Here is a 23,884-nt window from a genome sequence, read left to right as displayed (position 1 = left end):
GACAACCAAGCCATCCTTGCAAACCTTAGTCCCTGAGAGCTGAACTCTTCTCAACTGTAGGTGATTTCCTTCACTTATCAGAATAGACTGATGGCATACTGTTAGGCATACTTAAAAACTCAAGCCCAAAAGTTGCAACAGCACATGAAGAAATTATTGCCAGGAATATACGCAACCCAAGAATGGATTAGATGCTCATGCATTCAGACTACCTCCAAGAAGAAAATTCCATCTTTCAGCTTTTGAGCAGGACAAGCCCATCAATATCACAACTGCAGGGTACTGAGAGGTGTCCTAAGGAGAAATCTCCCTATGGGGAAACTATTTGGCAGGGTCACCACACATCATACATAATGACCCTATGCCTTTGAGGTAGATTGCTCTCAAAATAAGGAATAAGAAAATCACGAATGAGGAGCCTCATCTATGCATCAATCCATTTACTTTCTAGCTGGACACATAAATTTGGTGGAATATTATAAAAATATTATCCTTGTCACTAACATGAAATACATTATTTAAAATATTAAACAAATATTTTTATTTAAGGGCACCTGGGTGGCTTAGTCAGTTAAACATCTGCCTTGGGCTTGGGGCATGATGCCAGAGTCCCTGGATGGAGCCCTACATGGGGCTTCCCACTCAGCCCGGAGTCTACCTCTCCCTCTCCCTTGGCCCTTCCCCCGCTTGAATGCACACTCTCTCCTCAAAACAAAAATCTTTAAAAATATATATTTTTGTTTGAAATCATGATGAGTCTTTTAAGTTTTCCTGAAATTGCCTGAGTGCATGCTGCACATCATTAAATGGCTCATAAATGAACAAATGTTCCAGGAACATCCTTAGCTGCTCCTGTGAACAGCCTCTGGGGAGTCAGTGGAATTGAGGACTTGTCTCCTGGCTTCTGTAAGTTTCTAGGCACCAGGGGTGCTGGGCAGGGTGGATGTGAAGCCATAGTCCCGGAGCTCCTTGGGAGCCCTTACCTACTTCTGTTCCTTTGTCTCCTAGTCCTCAGGTCTGAGCAGAGGTATCCAAACACTAAGGGTCCAGATGGTGAATTTCCATCCAAATACGAAGAGACAGTCATTAATTAAAGGCCTGGAGAACAATAGCAACCGTTGGCGGATGGAAAAGGTCTCTACACATTGACTTCCAGAGCCAGGAAGGCAGGAAGGTTTTGCTGATTTGCAGGCTGCCTAATATCATGGCGTTTCTCAATTTTTTTGCCTAGATTTCTGAGTAAGAAATACATATTTATATTTATAAAGGCATGTACGTAATAAACACTAATACAAAAAAAAATAAATAAACACTAATACATATTTATATATATAAACATATGATACATATATATAATGGAAACAGAAGTTTCCCAGATCAATATTTCCCCTTTGCCCTTTGAAATACACCCTGAATGGGTGCCTGGGTGGCTCAGTCGCTTAAGCATTTGCCTTAGGCAGTGCCCCGGGATTGAGCCCCATGTGGGGTTCCTGGTTCAGTGGGGAGCCCACTTTTCTCCCTCTCCTCTGCCCATGCTCTCTCTCTCAAATAAATAAAGTATTTTTTTTTTTTAAAGAAATAGGGCAGCCCAGGTGGCTCAGCGGTTTAGCGCCACCTTCAGCCCAGGGCGTGATCAGGTGGGGCTCCCTGCATGGAGCCTGCTTCTCCCTCTGCCTGTGTCTCTGCCCCTTTTGCTCTCTGTGTTTCTCATGAATAAATAAATAAAATCTAAAAAATAAACAAAAATTAAAAAAGAAATGCATTTAGATATTTTTCTCTTCTCTCATTTTTCATTCTGCTCTATTCTATTTCATTTTTAAAAACCATGTCTGGTTTTCAGGGCTTATGAACAGGATGGCTGGGAGAAGGACAGATAAAAAGGTAATGCTGACTTCAATGGTGAGGGAGAGTTCTGTATCTGGATTATGGTGGTAGTGGTCATACAAATATATGCATATGACTGAATTACACACACACACTTAAAGACATGCACATAATAATTTGAAATCCGAGTAAGGTCACTAGTCTGTTAGAGTTAAATGTATTATGCCAATGTCTGTTTCCTGGTTTTGATAAGGGGCTATAGTCAGGGAAGTTGCTTTCATTGGGTGAAGCTGGATGATGGCTACATGGAACCTCTCTGAACTTATTTTTGCAACTTTTCGTGTGTGTCTAATTATTTCAAAGCAAAAATATTTTATTTATTTAAGATTGTATATATTTATTTTAGAGAGAGATCGTAGGCAGGGGGAGGAGCAGAGGGAGAGGGAGACGGAAGAGGAAAGAATCTCAAGCAGAATCCAAGCTCAGCTCGACTTAGGGCCAGATCTCACAACCCTGAGGTTATGACCTGAGCCAAAACCAAGAGTTGGACATTTAACCAACTGAGACCGCTAGGCTCAAGACCCATTAAAATGTTATCATGAAGTCACAATCCCAGGCACCCTCCATCATTTTTTCTTTTAAAAAGACACTTGCTCCTCATTCCACCACTCAGACATGAGAGCAGTGTTTTTTGAAGTGTGGTCCTCAGTCCCTGCTTCACTTAAGGTCACAAATGCAGATTCCTAGTATTCACTGAAACTCAATTAGACTCTCCAGATGTGGGGTTCAGAAACATACATATTAAACAAGCTCACTGGAGGTTTCTATGTGCACCAAATTATTGAGGGGCTTGAGAAGTTTGCCAAAACCAGATCCATGTATATGTGAGATGTTAATTATAACACTGGAAGTGAATTTGAGTTAAAAAGTTCCTCTGTTGTGAAGACAGGATTTCTGAGAGTAGCTTTCTTTCCAACTTATATGATCCTTGAGCAATAAAGTTTCCAATGTTGACATAAGCCATGTTTCCTGCCTTTTATGACAAAAATATTACTTTAGTGACTCAGTTTCTCTAAATGTGAGGACAAAAATTCCAGTAATCTCCCTAATTCATAGCACTTCCATAGATAATGACCGTTTGTTCTCAGATGGAAGTCATTTCATTAGCATAAGTGGATGCATATTTTATAAACACAGGCCCATGTGTTTCATATTCTTCTCATATTTATTTACACATTCTGTAAACACATGTATACACAGAGCCACATGGACAGTTTTAGAGAAGCACATGGAACATTTTGCAAATGTAAATACCACAGTTGATGCCTCAGGGGTTTTTTTCCTCAGGTGGCAAATCAGTTACTGCTCAGAGACTCTCAGTTACTACCTTTTCCCAAGTAAGAATGTACCCTGCGGTGGGCCAGCCTATGGGTTTTTCTCAACCTCCTTCCTCCCCTCAGGATGTCCTGACCTCTAGAGCTTCTAATTTACTGGGAAACTGATGCATCCTAAAATGGTAACAATTTCTAGTAAGTCGATATCATGGAGTTCTCACATAACATCTCTAAATGTACCCAACCCTAAAAAAGACAAAATTAATCAAATTAATCAGATTGACAGGGTGCCTACTTTATGCCAAGTAGATCTTATGGGTCCCTTCTGTAACACCAAAGGTCTTAGATGTGCTTAGAGTCGAGTTAAAGTGAACCTAGTCCTGGAGACTCAGGCCTGTACAGAGCTGGGTCGTGGAGCCCCTAGAATGACAAAGGTAGCAAACTTACTCTTAGATTTTAAAAGATTTTCTTTTGGGGAACCTGGATGGCTCACTTGGAACAACATGTGACTCTTGATCTTAAGGTTGTAAGTTCGAGCCCCATGACAGATTTAGAGATTACTTAAAATGAATAAATAAATTAAAACTTTAAAAAAAAGTTTATCTCTACCAAGCCTCTCACATGAAGCTGAAATAGACCCAAATGTTATCTCTTGCATTTGAAGTAATCAGTTAACTACAACCCAATGTCTCTTGAGCTAAATTTGATACTTTACTAGGTGCTAAATATAAGGTGAGAAGAAAAGAATGTTAAGTAGAAATCGTGCTCTTCAATACTCTCTTGATTTAAATAGTGTGTTTTGGTCTGGAGACAGTGTGATCCTTCCCCCTGCCCCTCTTTAAATTAGTTAATTGTTGGTTTTCTTCTAATAGTGAAAGCAAAAATAATAGCTATCTCCTGCTGAGGACTTACGTTGTACCAGGAACATGCTAAGCCTTTTACATTCATCCTTACAAAAGGTCTATGGGCTTGGTATTCTTGTCTTCATTTTATGGGTGAAAAAAATGGATGCTCAGAAAGACCTGATTGCTTGCTCAAGATTAAACAGCTAATCAGTAGCTGAGCCAAGATGTGAAGCTAAAGCCCATGTGCTGGGTTGGATAGTGTCTCCCCAAATTCATATAATTCCCAGAAACTCAGAATACTAACTTATTGGGAAATGAGGTCATTGCAAACATAATTAATTAAGGGCATAGTGGAGTAGGGAAGGCCCCTACTCCAACATGACTGGTGTCTATAAGAGAAGAAACATAGAGCTCAGGGAGAAAGCCACATGATGACAGAAAGGCAGAGACTGGGGCAATGAGGATGACTCTTAATGCCTGAAGCTCAGAGAAAGACTCGGATCAGATTCTCTCCTAGGGCCTTTCAGAGAAAGTATGACAACTCCTGGCCGCCAAAACTGTGTGACAATAAAGATTTGTTGTTTCAAGCCACCCATGGTGTGGTGCCTTGTTCCAGAGGCCCTAGGAAATGAATATAGCTCATGATATACCTTACAAGCTGTTTACTGTGAAATTTTGGAAAACAAAGAAGAAAAATTAAAAAGTCCTCATGATCTCAAGTTCCAGAGCCAACCACTATGGATTATTACATTTCCAGGTTCCCTTTGCTTCCTCCCCAAGGCTGTTCCATCCATTTCTACCTTTTAAAAAACAGCAACAGCACTCTTGTGTATTTTCTTCTCTTGTGTGGGATGTGCTTTTAAAATAGTGAGAACAGCCGTAAACCCCAGCATCCTCTGTGTTTTGTCATCATCAACAACAACCTCATCCTTATCATCATTTCAGCCCATTGGCATAGGTCCGGTTGAGACGACTGTCTGACCCATCTTTGATTTGGACACTAGCACTAAAATTGGAGCAGATGGCTATGTGTGAGATCCCCAGGAGATGGCAGTATACATCCTAAAACCACATTAGCCACAAGGCCACTTAGCCACCAGCCTGTGAATCCTGGTTAGGTGGCAGGCAAGAGGCATTTGGCTCTGGGAAGCACCTTTGTGAAGGATTCTGGAGACAGCAGGCACACCACTAACTAGCCTGAGAGTCCACTTAGAGTGAATATTTTCCAACTTTGCAGGTTTCTTTCTTCTTGTTAAAGAGGGAAACTGAACTGCCACTCTAAGCCCTTCACCTGAAGAAACTTAAAAGTTCAGACATTGGAAATTGTTGTCACCAATATTTTGACCTATCAGCTATAATCTCTAATTTCTGTCCCTGGCTGATCTGAGGGTTTGAGGCAGGCATCTCAGTTCCCTTATATACAGCTTGTGCATAAAAGTAGGGAGGGCTGAGAAAGAATGAAGTAGAGAGAGCTTGGAAGGAGCAAGGAGACAGAATACCAGGACACTAATGCTTACTAGCTATGTGATCCTGGGGTACTCAATTAACTTCTCTGAGCCTAAGTATCCTCTTGTTCTTTTTTTTTTTCTTTCTTTTGTTTTGTTTTTCATGGGCATAATATCTGCCCTGCTGATCCTGCACTGTCGTAGCACAGCTCAAATGAGAAACAACTATTATAGCTATAAAATATTTTTATTATCAATTATTTTCACAAGTATAGTCTAGCAGTAATTCTCAAGCATTATCTTGGATCAGAATCACCTGAAGAGCTTATTAAACCATGGAATGCTGGGCCCTGCCCCAGAATTTCTGATTCTGTAAGTCTGGGGTGAGCCAGAGAACTTGCAGCCCAGACAAATCCTGGGATGGTACTGATGCTGCTCACGAGGGGGACATCTTGAGAGCCATGGCTAGGGCAAGGGTAGAGCATTTGGTATTCCATAAGCCTTGTACATCTCTTAGAACTTCTTAGGCTACTGCTTAATGCAAAATTAAAGAAATTCTTTTCAAAACAGTAGGAAATGCTGTCCTAGTCTTTATTCTGTGCATATGTGTGGTCAGTACCTAGATGACAGAACAAAAGATTTTGAGGGGATCCTTGGCTCAGCGGTTTAGCGCCTGTCTTTGGCCCAGGGCATGATCTTGGAGTCCCAGGATCAAGTCCCATATTGGGCTCCCTGCATGGAGCCTGCTTCTCCCTCTGCCTGTGTCTCTGAGGCCTCTGTCTCTGTGTCTCTCATGAATAAATAAATAAAATATTAAAAAAAAAAGATTTTGCATCCAAATCTGGCAGGCCCCAAAGATCATTCTCTTTCCACTATATTAGGAGGCTCTTGAAAGAAGGTAAGCTTAGGAAAAGCCCTAAGAAGCCAGCTTGTGTTGTAGTAATCAACATTTCTTTTTAACAACTTACAGTTCTTTACCCTTCCTTCATAGTCATAAATAATGCACTTTAGGAGAACTGTGAGTATTATGTTGAAGGAGCCCTGAGTACTGAACGAACCACAAATGGCTGTTTTCAGGTTATCAAATTTTAATAACATTATTTTGTTGTAATGCTGCATCTAGCCTTTTAAAGAGAATGTTCCAAGAACTCATTATGTTATTATAAAATAATAAGACTCTTTTCACAGGGTGATCAACAAAAGCCAGTCCCTCCTTGTGACAACTCTCAGAATGCCCTGAAATTTTTTAAAATCCTAAGCACGTAATCCTCAAGCAAGAGTAGATAAAGCACAAAGTAAGTATAAGGGGGGAACTAAACAAAACGTGATCAAAATTAATCTAGTACATAATAATGACACTTTTGATCATATCTCCAAATGGTAATAGTCTAGAGGTTGGTGATTTCTCAAGTTACTGTGTTGGGAATGACTTCCACACATAACCAAGTTGAATCTTTGGGGTTTTCTTGTCTTTAGTGTTATGGTATCATTGTTGAAAATCTTCCCTTATTGTGGGTTGTTTAATCCTAAATGCACACACTTACATTGCACCAAGTAGAAGCTTAATAAATATAGAACAAATAAATGATATTGAAAGATGAACGTCTTTGTACCATTTTATCAGACAGTTGGGGAACCACTGTGCTAAATACTGGGATGAAAATAAAGCAATATTAGAGACATTTCTGGCTGCCCACATTGTGTGTCTCAAGATGAAAACTCTGTGATCTGACACGGATTGGTAGATGATGTAAAAACAGAACAGAAACAGTTTGGGAGTTCATGAGATTTTTACACCACAGCATTAGGAGGGGTAAAAACATGAGTATGTCAGTTTAGATTTCCTCATTTATACACAATGGGTAGAAAATACTGCTATTGCCACAGTAGAAACAGCCACTCTCCAATAACTGGCTTTTTTCAATTGTGACAATTTGTAGCAAGACACAAGATAGACACACAGGTGGCTTTGCCAGAGATCTAAATTTATAAAGAATGGGGCAAACTAGGGGAGCCTGGGTGGCTCAGTTAAGTGTCCCACTCCTGATTTCCGCTCAGGTCATGATTTCAGGGTCATGAGATGGTGCCATGAGTTGAGCTCCAAGCTGGAGCTACTTAAGATTCTCTCTCTCAGCCTCTCCCTCTTCCCTTCCCCCTTCTTGCACATGTGTGCTCTCTCTTTCTCTCTCTCTAAAAAAATAAAAAAAAAGAGGAAGAAGAAGGAGAAGAATGGGGTAAACCGATTATATGGGGATTCTTTTTTTTTTTTTTTTAATTCATGAGAAACACACAGAGAGAAACAGAGACACAGGCAGAGGGAGAAGCAGGCTCCCCGCAGGGAGCCTGATGAGGGACTCAATCTCATGACCCCGGGATCATGCCCTGAGCCAAAGGCAGATGCTCAACCACTGAGCCACCCAGGCATCCCTATACGGGGAATCTTATGACCAACTTCACTTAATTAAGGCTCTTGATCAGAGTCAAATACATACGATGCTCCATGGCATCTGTGATGTCCGGTGTCAACTTGGTTAAGACGAAAACATGTTTCCTAGAATTTCCTCCCTGTGTGGTTCCTGGTTAGAGTAGTCCAAAAGAGGAATTTGCATGAGGAAGTGAAGCAACAACCATACCTTTTGGAAGGTCGTGGCAGTTAGACTCAGTGACAAACAATCTTAGAGGTGCTGGAAGGCTCCAAGTTGTTCCATCTCCTATGCTCCATATCTTACTCTTCTTCCTGACTTCTGGCCCTACTGACCAATGGCAGCCCCAAGGCCCAGCACCAGATCCCAGCTGTGGAGCCCCAAAGACAACAGTTTCTCCCCCAGCTACTTCTGGGTCATCCCACCTAGGGTACTGAATGTGCTTTGCTTCTGGGACTGATGATACTGACTCCTGTGATCCCCTAATCCTCCTTTTAAGCCTTCACTTCTCAACACCTGCCATTTTGTAAGGGCTACTTCCTAGAACTGATCCTGCCTTTCATAACTCAAGGTGGTTCTGTTTTCCCAATTGGACCCTGAAAGAAAGGGTAACAATTTAATGTGTAATAGATTTGCTATTTGAAACTGACTATATACTCATAATTTTTTTTTTAATTTTTATTTATTCATGATAGGCACACAGTGAGAGAGAGAGAGGCAGAGACACAGGCAGAGGGAGAAGCAGGCTCCATGCACCGGGAGCCTGACGTGGGATTTGATCCCGGATCTCCAGGATCGCGCCCTGGGCCAAAGGCAGGCACCAAACCGCTGCGCCACCCAGGGATCCCATATACTCATAATTTTAAAAATCAAGCAATACAGAAAAGTACAAGGAAAAAAAAAAAAGAAAAGTACAAGGAAGAAAGCAAAGAAATAACCCCAAATCCCATTTACTTAGTTTCACTAACCAGAAACAGATTCGGTGTTAATTTTCCATGAATTTACCTTTGGGGCTCTATCCATCCAGAGAAAGATAGAAAAAATAGTTATAATGGATCTGGGTAAATAACTAAGTTTCATGCCATTGCCACTCTGAGTTCTTTTTGTGGGTTATTACTTGAATTAAAAAATAGATGTTTATTTCCCATTCCACAGCCGGATTCATAAGCATATATGTTAAAGAAAATTTTAAGTGGCATTTCTCCCACATTTTAATTTAAGTCCATATAAAATATCTTTGCTCCAATTGTAACTATAACTACAAACACCTTCCTTCCTCAACCCAAGGAAGCAGAGTTGAGTATAATTTGTGGCACACTCCATTTCTAACTTGAGTATCATTGCATTTTTTCCCAGAAGAGCAATCTCTTGGGAAAAGAGTCAGGATACTTTGGGTAAGATGTCATAGCAACAGCTTAAATGGAGAAAAGATTGTGGAAATATATATTCCCACACTTTCCAAACCCAGACTTATGCTCCATTCATGCTTTTAACCATGAAAGACCCAAATACATTATGAGAAATTGAAATCATTTCATTTTTTTAAGCATCTCTTAATTTTCCTTCCTGAAAACATTGTGGAAAAGGGAAGTCTGGCCCTTTGCCCTTTGCATTAGATAGATCCTAAGGTCTTCCAACTCTGCAAACCCTCCAGTATGTGCCACACGATGGAACAATGGAAATGAGCTGAGCTGTGGTTGCCAGACAAGTGGCCAGGTTCACTCACTAGCTTGGAGGCTCCCTCCTGCAGACCAGCCTCCCAGAACAAGGATTCAAAGCTGTGCCCAGACATAAGTATCAAGTTATTGTGCCACTTAAAACAGCTCAAAGCTCAAATATGGTATCTGCAACAGCCAAGAATAATGTGGTAACGCATTTGACTTGCAGTCTTAAGATCCAACGTTGAGCTCCAGCTCTGACACACATGTGATCTTGGCTAAATTACCCAACCATCCTGTCGTATAAGGTGAAAATCAAAATGACGTAGTGTCTGAAAATATTTGGGGAATTATAGAATGCCATATGCATGTGGTGTATCATGGCAATCCATGTGACAGGGGTGACAATATCCATTCCAAAGCATTTCCTGAATTTCCCACAAATTCTTGGGGCTCTGTATTCTCAGGGCCATCCCCAACTTCATCATTCTGCTTTCTCTGAGTCCCATTTCTGGGTCATCTCAGGTTCCCTACTTGCTCCCCCTGCACCATAATGTAGCAACCCAGGTGTGGAATTTGGGTCCTTTCCTCAATTTCTCCCCAAAACTTCACACAAGGCCTGTGCTTGTAGCAGACTTTGTTCAAATTTGTAAGGAAACAGAGTGGGTTTACAGAAACTCCAAACACCATAAAACGGAGTCACTGAGTGAAGTTTTCCTCTCTGCTCTTTGATCTATTTCCCTCTGAAAACCAACATTGCCTGCACTCACCCTTGTCTCTGGCTACACTCCCTAAGAGGCCTCCTCCTGCATATATAACAGTGCTACCTGCACTTGGGCCAAGCAGATGTCTCTTTTCTTCTTCATCCATCACTCTGCAGGGGAAATGGAGTGATAAAGAAATTTTACCTTCCCTTGGAAGGATAAACTGTGTTGCCATCACCCCTCCTTCTTAGAAAACAGAAGAAGCTATAGTCCATTTGTGTTCAACAATTTTTTCCATTGTTCATTCATTCAACAAATATTGACTTCCTTCGATGTGCCAGGTCCTGTTCTAGATGCTGAGATGAAGCTACCACAGATAAAAATCCTGTCATTGTATTCTAGAGACAGAGAGTGGGGGAGACAGTAAACAAATGCACAATTAAAATGAATGTATATCCAAGTTTAAGAAGTAGAGAAAGGTAAAGCAGAATGGGGCAAAGGGAGGAAGGACAGTGCAATTTTCCATTAAGCAATCAGGAAAGGCCTCTTTAGCAAAGACCTACAACATGCTGGGGAGTAAGTCATGAGACTGTTGGGGGGAAGATGTTGCAGGGAGAGAAAGAGCCTGTGCAAAGGCCCGAGGCAGTTTACAATCACATCTATATTCTCTCTGCATGAAAGATAAGATTTCACTTTTAGCTTAGCTCAATGTTAAAGAGTTTCTTTAGGGTCCTAGGAGTTCCTCAAATTTATCCTTCCTTTCCTTTTGTATTTCCTGTTGTCTACCTCCTAAATATATCTTGAGTCCATCCCTTCCTCTATATCTGACCTATCATTGCACTTGCTTGTGCCTTAATGAGTTCTCCCCTGGATTATAGACACAGCTTCTTAACTGGAGAGTGTAGCCCCCTTCAGTCCCATCAGAGTGATTTATAATTCAAATAAAAGCACAATGCTCAAAAAAAAAAAAAAAAAAAAAAAAAAAAAAAAAAAAGCACAATGCTGTGCTGCATTAAATAGCTCAATCAACTCCCTCCAGCCCCCACACACTTAGAACAAAATTTCACCTCTTCAGCTTGGCTACCACAAAGATGATCAGTGCCACACTCATATCCCCAGTGCTGGCTGTTCCAGGATATGCCCAAAGCATGCAACTGTAAGCACCTGCTGCTCTTCACTTGAGGGATTTCTTAGTTGTGAGCAATGGGCCATAAGTGCCAGGAAATTAATGCTCCTAGGGAGCAGCCCTCACTCAGTGATAAATGGGAATTAAAGGATAAATTCTCCATCTTCCTGGTCCCTGGGGCAGGGAAACAGGGGAAGAGGGAGAGAATAACTTTGAGGTATTTTCCATAATATCTCCCAACTTTTCCCAATGGAATCGACCTGAATTGCCCACAGTAGCAATCTGCTCCATAATGCACATTATTTTTGCTTCCTTCCCTTCCCTGTCTTGCTTCCTCACTCCTCCTTCCTAGAATCACTCCTGCCCAAATTAAACTATTTGTATTCAAATCTTTGTGCTTTTGTTATTGTTGTAGGTTGAATTGTGTTTCCCAAAATGATATATTGAATTCCTAACTTCTAGGTCCCTGTGTATGTGACCTTATTTCTTGACAGATGTAATTAAGATGAGGTCCCACTTGGTCAGAGTGGGCCCTAATCCATCCAGTATGATGACGTGTATTAGAAGAGAGGAGACACACAAGGGGAAGAGAAGATCATGTGATGACAGAGACACACAGGAAGAACGCCATGTGATGACAAGGGAAGAAATCGGAGTGAGCTCCGACAAGGCAAGGAGCTCTAAGGATTGCCAGCAACGCCACAAGCTAAGGGAAAAGCATGGAACAGATTCTTCCATAGAGCCGTCAAAGAGAGCATACCGACACGTTGATTTCAGATTTCTGGCATCCAGAACTGTGAGATAATAAATTTCTATGTTTTAAGCCCCTGGGTCTGTGGTACTTTGTTAAGCAGCCCTAGGCAATTAATGCAGCTATCTATTGCTAGGCATGACAATTGCCTCAAAACTTAGTGACAAAACAACAGCTATTTTCTTTTATCTCACAACGTTCTGGTCGGGGCTTTGGGAAGGGCTCAGCAAAGTCTTCTGTCCCATGTGCCATGATTAAAGTTACTCACTGGTATTCAACGAACAACTGGGCAAGCCCAGATTATCTGAGTCAGCTTCGTTCCTGTGTCTGCGGCTTTGAAGGGGTTTCAGGGATGGCTCGAAGGCTGGACTCAGTTGGGACTGTTGTCCTCCATGTGGTCTTTCTGACATGGCAGTTTTAGGGTTGGCCGCTCAGGGATCCCAGAGAGAGGATGTCCCATGAGACTCAGGCAGAAGCTGTGACTTAGTCTCAGCAGTCCCAGTCACAAATGAATAAACAAAAAGCAGAATCAGACCTATAAATATAGAGAACAAACTGATGGTTGCCAGAGGGGAGAGAGTTGGGGAGATGGGCAAAATGGGTGAAGGGGAGAAGATACAGGCTTCCAGTTGTAGAATGAGTAAGTCACAGGGTAAAAGGTGCAGCATATGGAATATAGTCAATGGTATTGCAACAGCATTGTATGGTGACAGATGGGAGCTACACTCGTCCTGAGCATAGCACGATGTATAAACTTGTTGAATCACTATGTTGCACCCCTGAAACTAATATAACATTATGTGTCACTTATACTCCAATAAAAAAAAATTGTTAATGGCACTTCTACCGCATTCTCAAATGGGTCACTAAATTCATTCAGCCCAGATTTAAAGCATTGGGAATAAGACTCCACCTGTCTCAGGGGGACAAGTAGCAAGAGTCACACTATCTCTAACCTACCTCATGTTGTCTCAGGGTTGGCTGCCAGGGGAACCCAACCTAAGACAACAGCCTATAAGGGCTGGCCCCTATCTCCAGGCTCCTCACTTGCCCTGACATTTGATACCTTATAGGCTAGATTCCCTACTGTTTTCTAACACTCCAAGTTCTGTCTTGCTTCCATGCCTTCATAAACTTTATCTTTTTAGACACAAAGTAAAAAATATATATAAAATATATAGATAGATAGATATAAATATATATTTAGATATATTTTAGATATATATATCTTTAGATATATATATCTTTTTAGACACAAAGTAAAAAAATATATAAAATATATATATATTTTTTACTTTGTGTATATATATATATATATATATATACACACACACACAATAGATGTTCATGCTCTTCTCTGCCTAGAATGCCCTTCTCCCTCATCTTTGATCACTGGGAGGGTGGACTCATCTTTCAAGACCTAGACTACTGGAAGGCTTCACCTTCTCTGTCCCAGCAAGGTCACATATCTCTCCCCTCACTTCTGTCTCAACTGCTGAGTGAATGTCTGTTTGCCTGTCACTGAGTTCCTCAGGAGAGTGGACTATTCTGTCCTCTATCTCTGTTCACTCATGCCTGTTGATGGATGAATGGTCTGTGGCAATAAGAACCCCAAGGTGAAAATCCAATCAATTAAGCAGATTGTTGAAGTTTTATATCAATGTTCTGCCATTTCTTGAGTGATCTTCTTAATGTCAACCAGCTCAGTATAGGAGCTGGTCCTCAAGCTGTCGGGGAAAAGGGACATAGGTAAGAAGACAATCAAATGCAGCTATTTGATTGAAAATGATATGGCAAGTTATTAGATGGGAGGTGGTGGGGGAACAGGTTAAAGTGGTGCTGGGGATTAAGGAGGGCACTCGTCATGATGAGCACCGGGTGATGGATGAAAGTGTTGAATCATTGTACTGTACCACCTGAAACTAATATCACACAGTATGTTAACTACACTAGAATTAAAAATTTGTTTTAATAAATTAAATGATGGCACCATATATGCGCTTGATTGTCTCTACATCAGCATTTAACTCTCCTTGTTCCCTAATAGGTTTGGTTGATATCTTAATAGAATTGATCTCTTTATTGTCCCATTCTTGCAGCTTTTAAAAAAAGTTCACAAGTGCTCCCAACTGGGGAGCTTTTGTTCACAGACTCTGTCAGAGCTCTACTGAATACTAACTGGAATAAAGCATAAAGGCAGTGCAGAGGTCAGTAAGATCTTTCTATAAAGACCATCAGTAAATATTTTAGACTTTGTGAGCCATGAGACAAATCAAGGATATTTTGTACAGATGCTTATATAACCAATTTAAATGTAACCTTTTGAAATATTTTTAAAAACATCTTTGAGCTGAGAGGCAGTGGGCCAGATTTTGACCATGGGCCATGGTTTGCCAACCCAGGGTGTGGCAGATGGAGAGCAAGAGTTAATTAGGCAAGGAGAGATGGTCTCAAGCCCTTAACCAATCTCATGTGACCTTCGGCAGCCCCCTCTAGTGCAGAAGGCCCCACAAAAATTCTACAAAGTGGAGGCTCTGCTTCTGAGAGAATGGAGCAGACTTAGGAATCCTGGCTAACCCTCTGTGTTCCAGAGCTAAAGGGAGCTCCAGATATTGATCCTAGTGGAGCAATACAAAAGGAATATGCTTAGACCATTGAACCCCCAGGGATTAAACTGTGGGCTAAAGCTCCACCCCAAAACCACATTGATAGCCTAGTGATTCTGGGCCATGAATAAGGTGAAAGGATATATGTGGTAGATCTCAAGCCAACGCAAGGACAGTGGCTCCAACCAGAGCCCCCTGCCCAATATCCCATTCATTTGCATGAGTGCCCAAAAAAACATGTCATAGGGGAGCTCTAGGTCCCCTGTGAGTTAGGAGTTAACTCACACTCGGGTCCCATTATCCAGGAATGTAGTAAACCCAAGGGTCTAAGCCAAGGGCTGTAGTGTGCTCCTGGGGTGTCTGAATATGTGCAAAGGTGTTTCTGGTCAGCCCAATGGCCTTCATGGAAGAGCATTTGCCAGAAACAGCACATGTTTTCCAATTCATGGAACTGAGCCACACAATGAAGACATGTCTTGATCAAATGCCATCTGTGGCTCCATTAAGAAACATTGTTACTGAAGCACTCTGGTATCCCTGGGCTGTTGGAATGGGGACAAGAAGGACATTCTCCTCCTCACTTTCCTCATCTAACATCAAAGATGCCTATAAGAATCAACAGATAATGGGGTATCTGGGTGGCTCAGTCCATTGAGCATCTTTCTTTGGCTCAGGTTGTGGTCTTGGGGTCCTGAGATTAGGCCCCATATTGGGCTCCCTGCTCAGTGGGGAGTCTACTTGTCCCTTTTCCTCTGCCCCTCACCTCTCTCTCTCTCTCTCTCTCAAATGGATAAATAAAATTTTTTAAAAATAGGGGCACCTGAGTGCCTCAGTTGGTTAAGCTTCTGCCTGCAGCTCAGGTCATGATCCCTGGGTCCTGGCATTGAGCCCCACATGGCTTCCTGCTCAACAGGGAAGTCTGCTTTTCCCTCTCCCTTTGCCCCTTCCCCCTCTTGTGTTTTTTTTTTCTCTCTCAAATAAATAAATAAATAAATATTTTTAAAAATAAAAAGATTATTAAGAATCAAGAGATAATGCATATGAAAGTCTTTTGTAGATTGGCAAATGTTAAAAATCTATCAATCATTGTTACTATTACAAATAACAGCATCCTCAGGTGGCTCCTAAATGTGATGACCTTTTTGAAAAAGTAAATGAAAAAAAAAAAAAAAAGAAAAAGAAAAAGTAAATGAGATATAACTTGCATGCAGTAAAGTGGACAAATCTTAAGGTACAACTCAATAACTTCACATGTGTGTATAAACTTCTCTACCAGATCAAGATATAAGATGTTCCCATCACCCCAGAAAGTTCCCTTGTGCCCCTTTCTAGTCAATACCCCCCTCCCAGAGGCAATCGCTGTTCTGACCTCTTCACAGATTGGTTTTGCATATTCTTGAACTTCATATAAATGGAATTATACCGTATACACTCTTTTGTGCCTTCTTGTGAGATTCAGTCGTGTTATTTCTCCTATCAGCAATTTATCCCTTTTTATTGCTGTGTCATGACATACATGTTTTTTTGGGTTGAAAGCAATTTTTTACCCTCACACATATAACAGAAGCAATAAAAATCATTCCATTCCTGTATGACTTCTGATCCTGGTCTCTTTACCAGCCTCATTCCCATGCTTTGGGAATAACAAAGTCAATTAGCTTTCAGCTGCATTGGTTCAGCTTGACTGTCGTCCCTAACAAGGACAAGATCTTAGAGAGGAAAAGGATCTGTTAGCTTAACTTTCATTAATCTACTTATCTGTCTTTCCTATCAAAATTTGGTTGTTTCATAGTTAACTATTTTATTTACATAGAAGTAAGAAAGACTACTCTCTCAACTTGGGAACATGGTGCTTTAAGACAAAAAGTACACATTCTGCAAACAAGACGTGGGGAGTGGAATGGAAATCTCCACTGAGTGCTTTCCTGGCTTCTTGCCATTCTCTGAATACTTAATGAGATTATATATATATATATATATATATATATATATATATATATATATATTTAAAGCCAAGTATTCTCACATTTAGGCCAATTTTTCTTTTGCTAATATGTCTTTTCTTGTCTTCAATCCAAAACAGATTGAGAATCAAGGAAGATATATTCTATCAACAGTTTTATTTCACCAATACTCTGTTTAATTTCCATTAATGACAATCATTTATATATCTTTAAATATTAATATTGGTGCTAAAGAACACAAGGCAAATGCAAATTGAGTAAGAATTCCCGCAGAGATGCTGGTGAGGTAGGGTTTTATCAAATTCGTCAGTTTGGTCTGGTAATGCCCATTGCTGGAAGTGATGTTCCCCTCAAGGAATTAAGTGAGTCCATAGGGAACAGTGTCTGTCAATAATCGGGTTTAGGTATATGGTGTCCAACACATTTTCTGAAATTGTCAATGGTGCCATATTAAGTCAAATCTGGACTCCCTTAGAATCTGAAAAGAAACTCAGGGAGAAATGACCATATATTCATTACTCCCCACCTCTGCTTCTTGTCACTGACATCACTACACCAATCGACATGCCTTTGTATTTTCAGTGCTCTGTCCCAGAGCTCACCCTAGTTTGGTTCTTAGATTAACCCAAGAAGTAATTAGGAAAGTGTTATTGCCACACTGAGTTTATGAAGCTAAATGAGTTCTGTAGGTAATGTAGTTAGTAAGTGGAGGCTCTCCCTCTTTTCCTCTTCTGCCTCTGGGTCATTTTGAATTTGCACTAGGAAAAGCATCAGAATAAGCCCTTCAGAATATTTCATAAAAGCTAATTAAAAGGTAGACTCCCTATTTTCATGCAATTAAATATAAATCTTATCTGTAGAATCGGAATAAAGTTGCTTCATTTGTCTCACTGAACTGACTTAAAAGTATTCAGGTATTATAACTTCTTGTCTGTCTGTCTGTCTTCTGCTCTCTTTCCACCAGTATAAACTCCATGAGGACACTGACTTTGTTTAGTTCACCATTATATCCCTGGTGCCTAGACCAGCACCTGAAACATAGTAGGTAGTCTACAAATACTTGTTGAATAAATGAAGGGATGTAGAAAGGAACGAAGAAAGGAAGGAAAAATAAAACTCAGATAGAAAAAAAAAAAAAACTCAGATAGAGAGGTGAAGTGGCTTGCCCTGTCGCCTGGATATTCAAGAGATTGATCATAAATATCGCTCCTTTGTTATATCTTTTCACTTTTTCTTCATATCTATTGGCAGTATTCATGGTCTTTATGGGGGCCAAGGCAACTTCTTGAGGGGGGAGAAGTTGCCATTTTTCTAGACAAACTCTTATAGCAGGTCATCAGAGTCACTGCATATCCTACATGAGTTAAAGAGCGACAAAGATACTTTGGAAGGGGATGCTGGTGACTGGGTAGGCCCACCAACTAGCCAGTAACTTGCTGACTTACAGCATATGATTCAACTCCACAGATCACAGCATACCAGAGACCTTAGCAAGGCTGTGACTATTCTAATTCCACAGATATTAAAGGTCTGGGTAGTTAGCTGCCCCAAGGGCCTTCTGTCCAATCTGCTTAAGTGATCTTAGAATCACCCAAGATCCTTGAGTATCACAAGACATGCCCATCGAAAAGGGAGAGTTGATAGCTGATGCTCTTTTTCTTCATGCTTAGGGTATACTAGAGAAATATATCTGCTCATGAATATGCAAATAATTGATTTAAAGTCTAACTGATTCATAAGAAAATTCTTGAATCACCTCCTGGTGTTCTAGGAATTCAGTATTTCTCAGTGCAAATATCAGACTCCTACTCAGATACACCAAATGGAGACTTGGCTGCTTTAGAAGCATCTATTTACTTAGAAGAATAAAACCCACACGTAGGAGAAAATGTGCCTTATTCTATTTGATGTTCCAAATGCTTCTTTGCCTAAGGATTACTCCACAGGGATGCCAACACAGACAATGCAGCTTAGTGTGAAAGATGGATACAATCCAGCTCAGTATTACCTATTTATGTTTCACAAAGTTATAAGGCTCACAGCAAGGAGAAGGAGAAACCAATGCAGAGAGAAAGTGCTCATGCTTTCTGGAAAAAAGGAGATGCCAAGATAGAGATGGTATCACATAGCATACATTAATGCCTTTTAAAAAATTTATGTGTGTACCTTTCTTTCTCCTTCTAGTCTGTGTTCTCAAGATAGAGAGCAAATCTGTGGCTTAACAACATTTTCTACCAGCAGAAAAATTACATAACCAAGCATACCTGAAAGCTCATAATTTTCCTGGCCAACCATCTTTAGGTTTATTCCTTTAATTACATTAGAAATGGAGGCTAATTAAGGCAACTGTGGCTAGAGCAAGCCAAATTAGATTTTTCTTATAGCTTTCCCTTCATCTTACAGAATGATGTCATTAAATGTTCAGACTATGAAATGCTACGGACAGCTTCTTTCCACTGTACTGTGGGTTATGCTGGAATGCCAGGGAAATATGCCACAGAATGTCATAAAGCTTTACAGAGCCACAATAAAATCTACATGGAAGCCAAGCAGAATACAAGCATTTACTCCTCTTTGTAAGCAGACACCATGAAGCCAGAAGGAACATAGGTGGGAAACAATGCAGGAAATGATGAAGTGAACAGCATCACATAGCCATTCTCCAGGCTTTTTGGTCTGGAGGCCTCTTGAATGACCAGTCATCACTCAAAGGCTTTACAAAGAACGGAGGATTGGGACTGCCAAATCACACACCTTCTTGGCAGATATTCTTGACCACAGGCGGCTCTTGAGTTATAGGGCTGTATTACATGGCCACTTGATACCTATTTGTAACTGAGCAAGCTCCAGTGGGCTTTCATAATAGAGATATATTAGTCAAATCAGCTTACCTCATTTGTTTGCATGAACCCTGTGATTTGAAGAGTTAAGAGTTAGGTTATAGTCCACTAACCAAGTATGTTTCATATAAATGGTTTTATTAAATTGGAGTAGCCCTATTTAATTCTGAAGTGAAAATTATTTAGTCAGACTCCTCTGGTTTTATTCTTTTCATATATCTAAGTAGTATATGAGTCCTTAGCCTTACCCAGACATAACCATTTGTGCTGATGTTGGTCAAAACATGTGACTATTACCAACTACCCAGAACATATTACTAATGCCTACTATGGGTAAGGCATGGTCCTAGGTGCTAGGAGATAGCCATTAATAGAAAGGTATTATACTTGCCCTCAAAAAGATAAGCTAAACACATATTAAAATGATTAACAACATAAGACAACCTATGAGAAGAGCAGAAAAATACAGCAGTTTAAATTAAGAACGGAAAGAATATGAGGGGGAAACGAGGTCAAAAGAGATAAGTATATGTTAGAAGGATCAAGGAAGATGTAAAATTTAAGGGCAGTGACCTTTAAGGATGGGTAAGCAGAGAAGAGGGATAAATAAGCAGGAACTGTTACAAGTCATGTTACTAGAATAAAAGATTGGCCATGTTCCAGTTATGGACTATCTCAAATGCAAAGCTAAGGAACTTAAACTTGTTTTTGTAGACAATGGATAAGATACAGAAGTTTCTTAACTGGGGACTTACGTCCTTGGGACTCTTTTATCATAAGCAACAGAGAAGCCAACTTGACCTGGCCCAAACAATATACTGAGTTTCTTGGCCTATATAATGAAAATATCTATAGGTGATATTGGCCTCCAGTGAGGTTCAATCTATCTTCTCTATGTCAGCTCCATCCTTAGATGCCATATTGTCCCTCTTTCCCAGCCCACCCTCCTCATTGGCAACTCCAGGCTCTCCACTTATGGTAGCAAAATGACTATAGTAATCCCAGACCCCAGATCTCCTCCTACACCTTCCAGCAGAAGAGTGAACATCTTTTCTGGTAGCACCTGTGGAAGAAAAAGGAAGCTTTTCTTTCTCAGAAGTCTCAATGTCTCCTTGTGTCTCAATGGATCTGACTGGGTTACTGGCTTATCTAGGAACCAGTGGGGGAAGTGTGTAAGTAAATGAAAAAAGCTGATGTGTTTAAGCCAGAGTCCACACCAGGAGAAGAAGGTGGAGTCAATCCCTTTTAAGCCATAGGGCTCAGAAAGAGGAAGAGATTTCTTGAAGGAATATATAAGTACTGTTAGCAACACAGAATGGCCACTGGGTGGCCAGAAAATGACAGATGTCCACTAGAGGGACTAACATGATAAAAGAAGGATTGTATGATAGGCAAGATCAGTTCATCAGGTTATAAAATTGAACAGGTACAAGCTAACTACCTAGTTAGCCATCTCCCCCACTTCCACCTAGGCCCATGTACACACACCTCTGCTCTTTCATTTCAGGAAGTCTTAGAAAGGCATCATCTTGTTCCAGATAGACCCAAAGGTGATTTCTCAAATAGAAAGAATTCTTAAATTTTAATTTGGCAATTAAGGAATTCTCTTTTTTAGAGATGCCAGCATTTTTCAGAAATCACATCTGTGATTGTCAAGTTTGTTCTGTATACTGATCAGCCAAGAAAAGGCCGTGGGCATTCAGAATTCATGAGAAAAGTGTGGTAGGCCTTGAACGCTGCCTTTTGTGTGTGTGTGTGTGTGTGTGTGTGTGTGTGTGTGTGTTCCTTTTTTTTTTTTTTTTAACCATTGGACTCAGCCCTTTGGCCCTCACAAAAGCAAATTTTGACACTGACTTCAATGGGGAGAAGGAAGCCACATTTTCAATAGAAGGGCATTTTTTTGTCTGGCTTGAGTCACTGCAGCCGGAACCTATTGTGAACTACAAAGCTATCTGCGCACAAATTAGGAGCACACCCACCAGGACTTGCCAGCTGTTCTGCCTTCTTCAATGAAGTCACAACTGTCATTGTCATCACAGTTCAATGCCATAGCAACAATTGTGAGGGCTTAGTGTCTGTATTGCTCAAAGTTTCTGCGAGTTGGGGAGAGAGAGACAGGTGTAACCCACCTGGCTTCCTATATCAGAGGCTCACACTACTGCCCACTCCCCACCCCCACCCCCGCCCCGCCCGCCCAGCCCTTACTTCTCGGCCCTTTGCAAATGAATGCAATCCCAGGATGATATGAGACTAGGCAGTGCTGGGAGGAAATCCTTGAATGAGAAGGAAAGACAGTGCATTCAAAAGAAGGCAATTTGACAGTGACTGGAGACATATCCCTTATCAAGTGTATCTGAGCTTGGCATGATTCTCTAACCCTAAGAGGGTCTCTTTTATGCGTGGAAGGCTTTTAATTCATATGAGCAAGCTGAACCATCACAGTTGTTGATTGGGAAGGAAAATGCAATTCAAGTAAGAAAGAAAAATGAAGAGCAAAGCAGAAGTCTTCCACTCACAGCCCTTGCTTATTTGCACTCACCGAACAGCTGGACAGAGAGGGATTTATTCTTATTCTCTCTGGCAGTGAACTTACTGAGAATAAGGAACCTTGATTTGATGTTGAGACCAAAGGCTCTAGGTTTTAAAAAAAAAAATCATTTCCCCCATGCAGATGGCATACCCTCCTTAAATGCAGCAGCTGACAAATGACCCATTGAAGATAATACTCATGTCTGGAAAAATTTGATACAGACGAAAAGTGAAGAGAAATGAAAAATTGCAAATTGCTTTGTGCCAAATAAACAGGGCCTCAGTATAGAGAGGCAGAGAATAAGAAGGACAGGAAGCTACAGAGCGGGGCTGGGGAGACCTGGTAGGATGTTTTTCTCCATGTGTACCAAGCATTTGGGTCAGTACTAAGGTTCTTGACATTTAAACCTGGTGGGAGCTATTTCCACTACTGATGGCACCAAGGAAGTGACCCTGGACTTGCTTCTTTTCTTCTCTCTCTCCTCCTCATTCCCTGTTCTAAAATATCTCTTTGCTAAGTAGTTGAACTTTGCCAAGTAGTTTCTAAGGCCCTTGAAACACAAAACAAATGTAAACAACAATTCAATTTTCCGAAAGCTCACCAAACAAATAATTCTGAGGCTATTGCTCACTTTTTGCCTAAAAAGAATGGGAAGACGACATCTTTATGCCACAATAGCACCATCTTTTTCTCGACTTTTTATCAGTCTGTGCTCATGACAGTGAGTGACACAGAACAGCTTCTGATGAAATCCGCAGTCTCCCCCAAAACCTCCCTCACTCTGTTCCAGTCATTGAAAAAATAAAATGAGATTTCTGTGTTGAGTTCTTCTGGTGGTTTCCATCACGACTTTGTATTTTATGCTTATTTTATAATTTCTTGACTTGACACAAGATTATTTACTAACTCTGGTAAGAAAGACGGTGTTTTAGTTGACTTTTGCTTCTCCCATTTCTTCTTTCTACTTCCTTAGTGCTTGAGAGTTAGATGATCATTATTAAATTTTCTATGGGTTATTGTTTAACAATAAATAATATACTGTACTTAAATATTGTAACATAATAAATAGTACACTTGAATCTCTAGCTTTTCTTCCAGCAACTCCCCCTTTTATAAGATGAAGATGTTGCCTAAGTGGGGCTTGTCTCCTTTTCTCCCTACTTTCTGTTGGCCATACCCTTTCATTATATCACCAAGATGTGGCCTAAACCTCGACCAAGTCTTCCATGCTTTGACTGAGACTAGCTCTAGAAGTGGAAATTCAATGCACAGAAATAACCAGTCTGTTACTCTAGGTCCCTGCCAAAGGGATGTATTCCTTTCCAAAGTCAACTACATTACCAAGTACCAGCTCAAAAAACCTATATGATCAGGGGACACAATTATAACACAGTGTTTTAGCATCCTACTCATTTTCCTGGCCTAAGAGCTTTAAGATATAACATCCTCGAAATTTGCTGCTTCAATCCTGTATCTGTGTAAATTAACACTTCACCGGTGAAACAATAGTTTCTCTTTTTTTCTTTTTTTTTTTAATTTTGATAATTTTTATTTAGCCTAACTTAGTCAAAATAGTATCTTTTTAACAGGATCAAAAGTATTTTTTTAATAATAAATTTATTTTTTATTGGTGTTCAATTTGCCAACATACAGAATAACACCCAGTGCTCATCCCGTCAAGTGCCCCCCTCAGTGCCCGTCACCCAGTCACCCCCACCCCATGCCCTCCTCCCCTTCCACCACCCATAGTTCATTCCCCAGAGTTAGGAGTCTTCATGTTCTGTCTCCCTTTCTGATATTTCCTACCCATTTCTTCTCCCTTCCCATCTATTCC

At 40.6% G+C, this 23,884-nt stretch overlaps 1 long non-coding RNA gene across 1 annotated transcript; it reads right to left on the bottom strand.

The window, feature by feature from the left end:
• Window positions 1–10,338: 10,338 nt before the first annotated feature.
• LOC140619417 (uncharacterized) lies at window positions 10,339–21,547 on the bottom strand. The gene is made up of 3 exons (XR_012019344.1): window positions 21,500–21,547; window positions 12,379–12,645; window positions 10,339–10,631 (listed from the first exon to the last, which is right to left on the bottom strand). It is a non-coding gene; the product is annotated as an uncharacterized lncRNA (long non-coding RNA).
• Between the last annotated feature and the right edge of the window lie 2,337 nt (window positions 21,548–23,884).

This window comes from Canis lupus, chromosome 1 (assembly GCF_048164855.1).
Source record: "Canis lupus baileyi chromosome 1, mCanLup2.hap1, whole genome shotgun sequence".
In the NCBI taxonomy this organism is placed as follows: domain Eukaryota; kingdom Metazoa; phylum Chordata; class Mammalia; order Carnivora; family Canidae; genus Canis; species Canis lupus.
The sequence above is the reverse complement of the archived record's forward strand: the minus strand, read 5'-3'. Positions and strand labels throughout refer to the sequence as shown.